Source organism: Eulemur rufifrons, chromosome 8 (assembly GCF_041146395.1).
Source record: "Eulemur rufifrons isolate Redbay chromosome 8, OSU_ERuf_1, whole genome shotgun sequence".
Taxonomy (NCBI): Eukaryota; Metazoa; Chordata; class Mammalia; order Primates; family Lemuridae; genus Eulemur; species Eulemur rufifrons.
Genome location: NC_090990.1, coordinates 2382986 through 2392551, shown reverse-complemented (window position 1 = coordinate 2392551; position 9566 = coordinate 2382986).

The window sequence follows — 9566 nt, the reverse complement described above, 5'->3', positions numbered from 1 at the left end:
AGAGGGAACCTCACTGCCCCTGGCCAAGCTCCCGGCCAGGGAATGCGGTGCCTAAAGCTGTTTTTGCTAAGGCACAGCACCGGGTGCAGGGGCGGGTGCCTCCCTCTGAACTTGACAGCAACGGTGGGTTTATCGATATTTCTCAGGAACCCCCCCCCGCCCTCGCCGCCGAGGGATGGAGAGGAGGGTGCTTAGAGATTCTCTCTTAAGCAGAACAGATCCCTGTGTGGGGGCTTCCTAGGAGGAGACTTCAAAACACGCCCCGGGCTGCCACCTGCCTCCCAAGCCTCAGAAGTTTTGTATAAACCAGAAGGGGAGCTGCGGGTTGCTCGGGACGGGTTCCCCGCTCTCAGAAGGCTGCCACGGCTTTGCTTAAAAACACTTCTGGGAGGAGAGAAACGACAGCAAGCAGGGGACACAGTGGACTGAAATAAGCACTTGGGGACGGCTGGAGCCGGCTGGAGCGAGCGCTTGTAGTTATCGGGATCATTTATAGGGGCTCTGGGAATGGCCCCTCCGAAGGGGGAGGAAGCCGCAAGCCTGTACTGGAGGAGACACGGGGACCCAGAGCCAGCCTGCGGCGGCTTCCCTGGGCTTCACTTCTCATTTCCAAGCCTGGATCCGTCCCTCTGGGGGTGGAGGAGAGGAACTGGGTTGTACAGAACGGAGCTGGCCCTGTACCTGGAGGAGAACTTGACCCCAGGCTGGGCACCGCTGACAGTGGCAGCCAGAAAGCCCGGGCAAACGCAGGAGGGCGTGAGGTCGACCTGGTGTGCGGCTGGCGTGGGAGGGGTCCCGGCGGAGCAGCGTGCTGGCCGCCCCTGGACACGTGTGAATCCCGCCTCCCTCCTGGGGAGTTCTGTCACCCGAGGGAACACTCCTGGCTTCTCTAAAGGGGCTCCTGTGCCTGTCTGTCTGGGTGGCATTTTCCAGAAACTCAGGTGCTTCCTGGCTGGATGAGAGCCCCGCAATCTCTCCTCTGCACACCGCCCCCCCACGATGTCCTTAGAGAAGACGAGAGGCAGAGATGCCCCTGCCCTGGGCGAATCACCGTGGGGCGGCTCCCAAGGCCCTTCCCGGCAGTGGGGGGCTATGGCCGCTGCTCCCTGCGCGACTTCACCCCTCAGTGTGTCGGAAGCCATGTTCCCCAGAGCGACTGTCTGTCCCCTTCAGTCACTGACTAACGCCTGGAGGCTTCCTTGGCTCTGGGACTGGGGACCGTGCCAGGCAGGAGTTCCAGTCCACACCGAGCTTGCGTCCGTCCGGGTGATCACTGTGTGCCTCCACGCTGCCATGCCAAGGCAGGCGCCCTGCGACCCCTCCGCACACCCCGCCCTGCCCAGGGGACCTGCAGCCGGCTGTGCTGGTTGGAGGATGCCCGAGGCAGAGCAGGCCCCGGGGCTGGGCTGGTTTGGAGGACGCAGACCGGGCAGGCTGGGAAGGGGCAGCCGGAGGCCCAACCTGGGGCCTTCAGAGGTCCTCCCCTCTCCCAGAGCAAAATACGGGCAGTGCCCAGGGGTTACGCCTCCCTGTCCTTTGTCCCCAGAGGCTACTGAGGCTGCTCCACTGTCACTGAGAGGATGTGGACTTGGGGTACCGTTTGGGGGCACCCCTCCTTTGTCCACCTGTCCCAGCCATCTGTTTCTGGGAGGTCTGCCTGGGGTTAGGGGTGGAGTTTGTGATTTGGGGAAAGGGGTGGGTTGGCTGCTCACTCAGACAAGGCTGTGGCTCACCATACCCAGGGCGGAGCCGGGAGGTGGGGGCCGGGCTTGGTGCTGCCTGCCTCCCCCAGGCCATGCCGTGGGGACGGGGTTCTCCCCAATTCCTCCACTTCCAGAGCCAGGCTGGAGGGAGGGCAGGACCAGGTTCTGGTGTTCAGTGTGTGTGAAGGCTGGAGAAGTCTCTGCCTGATGGCCGTGGGCCTCGCTCTGCCCGGTGTCCCCTGCTATGGACAGCGGCCGAGCAGGGGGATGGGGGAAGGCCCTGGGGGGAAGCTCCCAGGTGACGCTGGCTGAAAACGTCTGAAATTGACTTTCTAGCACTGTCATCTCGAATCGGAACCTGTTCCGCTGCGGCAGGCTCCTCTGGCAGCCCACAGGCGGTGCCCAGAGCAGAGGCTGCGGGTGGTGGCTGGGGCTTCCCGGGCCCTCTGGTTTCGTGGGGGCGCACCCCAATTCGGGAGCTTGTCACAGCCCACCTGGGGGGAGCTGTCAGCAGGCCGGGGGCTCCGAGGGGGGTAAGCACAGCTGTTTCTGCCCTGGCCGCACGAGCGGCTCCTCTTACCTGATTCTCCGACACCTGCGGGCATCCAGCGATTCAACTCAGTCCTGACCTGACCCACCTGAGTCGCCGTCAGAGCCCACCGGTTAAAGGGCTCAGCCCATCAGACGGCCCTACTGCAGGTGCCAGTGGCCAGCCCCGGCCACCCCCGCTTCTGACCAAGCAGACATAAATTGGGGTTCCCATGACCCCCTCCACAGGTTTGATAATTTCTAGAACAACTCACAGAGCTGGGGAAAGGCATTACCAGTTTATTATAAAGGTAATAAACAACTCAGGAGCAGCGAGTGCAAGGGAGGCAGGGGGGTGCCGGGGCCACCACGCCCCTGGGTGGGGGACCCCTCCTGGGCCCCCACTTGGGCTCCTTGCGGACAACCAAAGGCACCGCTGTTCTCAGGAAGTGCCACGGGTTTCTGGAGCTCTGTGCCAGGAACCGCAGCCCTCGGGGGTGGTCGTCCTGCTGGTCAGTGGTCAGGGCCCCCAGGCCCAAGGTCCGGTCCCGAGCCTCCAAGTCCCTGCCGTGCTGGCACTGTGGCACTGTCCCCGCGTGGCCTGTGAGCTTTCCATTCACGTCTGTGGCAGGGCTTCCATGGCTGACGTGGACGTGCCTCCCGGGGTCTCCCAGGCGGCCGTCCTTGGGGTGGAGATGCCCGTCAGCCAGTGCGGCGTGCTGGGTGTGTCCGCGGCCGGCCCTGTGCCGGGTGCTGCTTTCCTGTCACCACCTCTGCGAGGACCCAGGACTCTTGCCAGCATGGGTGGAGCGTGATCACACACCATCTCGAAACTGATTTATTCGCTACTGTTACCCTAAAGGGCCTGTGGGAGAGTAGTTCGGTCCCAACAGGTGCACGGGTCCCTGATCCCACTTGGGGGACAATCTGAAGGCCAAGGCAGGGGAAGTATTAAACCCTCCTCTCTGATGGGTGGCTGGTGCCGGGCGGCAGAGAGACCTTGCCTGGGCTTTACCGGCGACAGGCATCAGGTGTCCTTAACGCCCTGAGCCTTGGCTTCCTCCGCTGTGTCCCAGGGACAGAGAGCGTGGCTGCCTGGACGCTGGTAAGGACTGAACAAGGTCGCTGGCGCCCAGTCCTCAGCCCAGCGCCTGGTGCTGGAGCGTCCCCGCTGGTCGTTTCAACCGTCACTGCTTGTTCTCCGCTGCGTCCGCAGGGCCTGGAGTCGGCCTGGCCCGTCCAAGGCCCCCTATGGCAGCAGACGAGTGAGTTACTGCTCTGGCATCGCCAGCTTCTGTCCCACCTCTCCCACCTGAGAACCACTGCGGACGAGGCCTCCAGGCCCCTGCTTAGCCCTGCAGACGTGGTCTGGAAGGTTCTGTCGGGTCTGTGGTTCCCAGAGGCAGGGCAGCCTTTAGGGTCTGGTGTGGCTCCTGGCACGGTGGGAGGGAGGACTTCCCAGCTGGTGACTGAGGGTGGCGCTGTTGGCCCACGCCAGGGCCGGGGAGCGCGAGGCGAGGGAGGGTTGGGGGGAGGGGAGCTGGGAGAAGCCCTCTCTCCTCCAGATGCCCCCCTCAGGGGCCAAGTCCACCGTTGAGTTCCCTCGAGGTCCCTGTCTTCCCCAGTGGTCAACGGAGGCCCCAGGGATGGGGAGGGGAGAGGTCTGGGGCAGGGAGGAGTCGCCACACAGGCCTGGCCAGGAGCTGGTGCTGTGGCTTTTTCTGGCTGCCAGCTTCTTTACCAGCTTGGAGTCCTGCTTCTGCTTCCCCGAGGGCTCGTAGCTGGGGAGGGGTGAGCGGTCCGCTGCTGCTGCTGCCTGGTGCTGAGCTGGGACCCGCAGCTGGCTGGAAAGGTTCGCCCTCAGGCTGTCTTGCCCCCTGCCCAGTAACTTTCCTGGGGCCCAGGGGATCCCTCAGCCTTCCCTAGAAGGAGGCTGGACTGGGCGCCCTGCTGGCTTTGTGCCTGCCACCCTTCCCAACTTCTGACCTGTGCTGGGACCCTTTTGTGAGTGGACAGGCAGGATTCAGCACCTACGGGTGGAAGCTGGTTCTGTGCTGGCACCAAGCTCCCCGGCAGGGCCCCTACCTGCTCTGGATTCTGTGATGGGGGATCCGCTCCCCACCAGGGGCTGGGAGATGGGGCTCTGGGCCTGTGCTCTGATACAGGCTGGCGGCCTCGGATTAGTGGCTTTTCCTTTCCAGACCTTGATCTTGTCCTCTGGGAAATGGGAAGTTGAGCAAGATTTGATTCCTTTCCACCTTGGCTTTGGGAGATGCTCTTTTCAGCTGGATTGAGTCTTCTGTTCCCCATGTTGAGTTCCCTGATCTTATGTGTCCCCTGGGCTGCTGGGCTTACACCCCCTAATTCTTCCTGGTTACCTTGTTTTTGGGACTTTGTCTCCTTCCCTGCGTCATCACCCCTCTTATCATCAGCACCACCATCACCATCACCACCGTTATCGCCATCCTCACCACCATCACCATCAGCACCATGACCACCATCAACACCATCATCCCCAACATGACCACCATCATCACCATCCTCACCACCATCACCATCACCACCATCATCACCACCATCATCACCATCACCATCACCATCATCACCATCATCACCATGACCACCATCACCACCATCATCACCATCCTCACTATCACCACCATCCTCACCACCATCGTCACCACCATCACCATCAACATCATCCTCATCACCATCACCATCACCACCATCATCACCACCATCATCCTCATCATCATCACCATCATCACCATCACTCTCATTGTCACCAGCCATCACTGCCACCATCACCATTTACCACCACCACGGTCACCATATTTCCATGACACCAGCTGCCACTGCCACAATTCCCATCTACCATCACTACCTCCCCAGCCATTACAACCACCACACCCTCATCACAACCACACCCTTGTCACTTAACCCTAACCATGACACATCACAGTCACCACCACCTTCTATCTGATAGAAATCTTATAGGACTTCTGAACTTCAAATGACATGCAAATTCTTTGTAGTGGACAAAAGGGAATATTACTTGGTAATGATGGTTTTTATAATAAAGTGAGGTCCCACTTGGGAAAATAAATGCTTACTACAAAGATAAATACGGGTGGTTTCTTGCAGGAGAAAACAATTTGCTAAAGGCTTTCTGTAAGCAGTCTGACTATGTGTTTCTATGGCAATTTCTCTTACGCCAAGGACAGACTTGTGGGGACCCCCGAGAAGCAGGTTACCCTACCTCCCAACACCAAGTGCGGATGAGACCCCCGCGTGGCCTGTGCTGCCCTGTGCTGGCTGCCTTTGCTGGGCTCTCGCGCTCTGGGACCAGGATGAAATAGATGGGGGTGTGAGGGACTGAGCGCTCAGCGCCCCCCACTCCTGGCAAAAGAAGCCGAAAGGGAGGCCCTCCCGCCAGCAGGTCAGGGAGACCTGGGAAGGACGAGGCAATTTCTTCTCCCTGCTGGGGGCACACGGTGCCCAGCTGCAGCTTTTACTGAAAGCCATTTTAACAGCCGAGTGGTCTCTGCGGCGTTGGTTTTGAGCAGCTGAGCACTGTGGAATTATTTGGTCTTGCAAACGCTGGAGTGTTTTCTCCAAAGCTGCTTAAAGGGCTGTGACTGTGGGCTGAGGAGAGCTGGGTGGGAGATGCTCCAGCCCCGCTGCCAGCAGCCTCCCAACCCGGGGCTCTTGCCCTCTCCTGGCGGCTCTGCCGGGATGCGCAGAGCACTGGTTTCCCGCAGCCTTCTGCAGCCGCGCTGGTGCGCCCAGCCGGCCAGGGCTCCTCTGTCGTTTGGCTTGTTTGGTATCTGTACCCCCTTCTGCTAATAACAACCCTGGTTATGTTTCCTATGGGGGGCGGGGAGAAGCTCCTCCTCCACTCCTGGCCCATTCGGGTCTCACGGCTGGGCAGCCCCTCCTGCCTCTCTGCCCACTGGGGAGTAGGTACAGCGCCCAGGCCTGGCCAGGCGTAGTTTGCTGTTGGTGTCTCCAAAATAATCATATGCCTGACCCAGGTTGACCCAAGGAGCTTCAGTCCTGGGACTTCTGCTAGAATCGTTTGGGAGAGAAAATCTCTTTATTCTGATCCTGAAGCTAGTGGAACGTGGCCCACAGCATCAGGTACCGTCTCAAGGAGTGAGCCTGTCTGGGAACAAAGCCAGCAGGGGAGGGCAGAGCCGAACAGCAGAGAGAGGGACTGAGTCCTGGTGACATTGTTCGAGTGCCAGGACCAGCCGACTTAGACTTGTCCTGGAATTGTCAGTTACAGGAGCCAAAGTGTCCTGGCATGATTGAGCGGGTTTGAGTTGTGTTTCTAGCCAACTAGGAAGAGTCCTTAAGTCAGCCTGGATCGCTCGGCTGAAGAAAATCACTGTCATTTGGAGGAAAAAGGCTCGAGGCATCGGGGGAACTATCCCTGTGTTCCAAAGCATGTCAGAACGGCTTCTGTCGGGACCATGAGTGCTGGTTTCTTCTTCCACCGCTTCTCTGGGACTTGGGCTCCTGCCCAGCCCTGGTGATTCTTGGGGCACAGCTGGAGGGGGAGTGTGACAGTGACTAGGATGTCGGGTGAGGCCTGGTTCAGGGCGGCAGGTCCCGTGGCACCTGCAGGTGGTGCTGGGGAGGTGGAGTGGGGGGTAAGGGCAGGGAAATTCACTTTATTCACTTTCCTGTTTAGCTTTGGGATGGTTCATGAGTCTGGTCTAGCGCAAGGAACCAAAGACCTTTTTCCATTTTTTTTAAAAGAGAATCTCCCCGTGAGCTCACAGCAGGGGCCCCCAGCTCCATTGTCATCAGCGCCCTGTTTTATTTTTTAAACTGATGATTTACTACTGATGTATTTGTAGAGATGCCAAAGGAAGGAATCCTAAGTAGGGACACGGTAGTTAAATGATCTCAATGCATTTCTGTTGCTTTCTCCCTCATGATTTCGAAATCCCCAAATTGAACCCAACCCTTTGGTTTCCAAGCTGACAGTTGGCGTAGATCTCACTAGATCCATCAGGCCACTTGCAGAGAACACATTTTACTCTAGGCGTTTGGCAGAGAGGAGGTCATCATGGGTTATGAGATGGCTTATAAAACTATTCAGAAGGCCGAAGAAACAAACTCCAGTCTGAGCTCGCAGGAATGACCAGGGAGTTGTTTCGGTTAAATACGGAAACCCCTGCTACAGCTGCAGGCTCCAGAACACAAAAGCCCTTCCCACCTCACTCAGGGCTTGCAGGGGCGCATGCATTAACAGTAGAACCTAAAGCCCTGCCCACTCACTCAGGGCTTGCCCGGGTGCATGCACTAACAGTAGAATCTAAGCCCTGCCCACTCACGGCTTGCCCATCTGCATGCACTAACAGTAGAACCTAGAGCCCTTCCCACTCACTCAGGGCTTGCACAGGTGCATGCACTAACAGTAGAACCTAGAGCCCTTCCCACTCACTCAGGGCTTGCACAGGTGCATGCACTAACAGTAGAACCTAAAGCATGCCTGGAGCCTGAGCTGCAAGGGCATATGGGAGATGCCATTTAACCAGCAGCCTTGACCGAGCAGGATGGCAAGTGAAAGAGGCTGGAGTAGATGCCAAGCACCCCTCACAGTCCACCCTTTGCTAATCAGTACCCCCATCCCCTACTCTTCCCCAAATCCAACTTGTATCTAGACTAATAACATTAGCAACAAACTGCGCCTGCATAATTTGGTACAACCATCCCTTATAAAAGCACAGTGTCCTCCTGTGTCACTGAAGAAAGGACCCAAAATACCATCAATCACTATGACCCACATTCTGAAACCACCACCTACTGCATACTTGATTTAGAGTGGTAGGGGAAAGGTGGGGGTGGGGGAATCCAATACAGCGTCCTCATGTATTAGCTGGCCACGGGGCCATATTGCTCGGTGTTTGGAATGTCTCTCTTCTCCCGCTAATGCCGCAGTTTCATCTTCAGTGAGCACTTACGCTGGTTTGGGTTCTTAACCTGGTGGACTGACTCCCATCTTTGTCCCTGTGGGGTCTGAGCTCTTGGTGGTCCTGCTTGTATGGCGTGGCTGCAGACTTTCCCCAACACTGTCACGAGGTACTGCAGGGACAGGAAGCAGCCCCCCAAATTGTGTGGTTCCAGAACACTCCCTCCCCACTGAATGGCAGCAGCCCTATGTCCCCTTGGTATTCAGGATTGATTACCCCAGGCGACAGGGTGCTGTGGCTGTGTCTTCTCTTGTGCACTGGGAGGCTTGAGCTGTGGGGATGGGATGTAAGAATTTAAAATTCTGCAAATAGTCCCTGGGGCAACAGCCTTGTTTCCCTGCCCGGTGTCTGCCTGTGGGAGGAATAGCAGAGCTGGAGTTTGCTGGCTCAGAGGACAAACCGCATCTAACAAGATAGCCCTCCACTTCATGTGCCATTGGCTTTCGCCTGGTGTCAAGCCGTCATCACCGTCCTTCCACCATGCTGCACTGTTCTGGAAGGCTGACTGCTTCTGGGTGACGGGTGCAGGGTGAGACCAGAGAATTCCATGTGCGTACCTTTGTCTCCTTCTTTGTCTGTGAGATGAAGTCCTTTGCCAGGAGCAATGCTGTGTGAGATGCCGCGGATCATGGTGAGTTAGGGGAAGCAAATCCACATCCAGAGTAAATGCCTGTCCCAGCAGGGCTGTCTGGCCCACCCCTCCTCCACGGGAAGCGCCTGACTCTCCCATGCTCCCTTGCGGGGGCTGAGTTTATATCTCTCCCGTGCTCGGCTGAGGGTGCTGAGCTCACACCATAACCTCCACCTCCATGTCACTGCGTCCGTGAACTTACGGAGCGCTCATGGGGGTGGCCGAGGAACGAGGCTCACCTATGTCCTTGGCGTGGGTCAGCCTGTCCAGCTGATTACCGAGAGCCCCCTCTGCAGTGGGGACCAGATGTCCTCGCAGTCTGGGCCCATCCTGGGAGGCCGCGTCCCCACACCTCCTGGCCGTCAGTCTTCTATTCTTGTTCTTCCCAAGCCGCACCACTGGCCCAGCTTCAGGCTTCCCTCACATCCACTGTGCATGTGTCCCCGTCCCTGTTTCTAGAACCTCGTGGAAAGTCCGCTGTACGTCTGAAGTTGTGCCACCCAGAGAATTCCGCTTCTCTGCTCTGCCTCAGGGCCTGCCCAGGGCGGGGCTGTGACATGGCAGCACCTGACGCGGGCCGAGTACTGTGCAGAGCGTGTGAACCGGGCTGGGGTCCCCTCTTCCTGTCAACTGGTCAGGGGGAGACCACAGGATGGGTGGCGGGTGGGCAGAGGAGAGGTGGCCGAGCCATCGGAGTAGGTGCCCTGGGGTGTCAGGCAC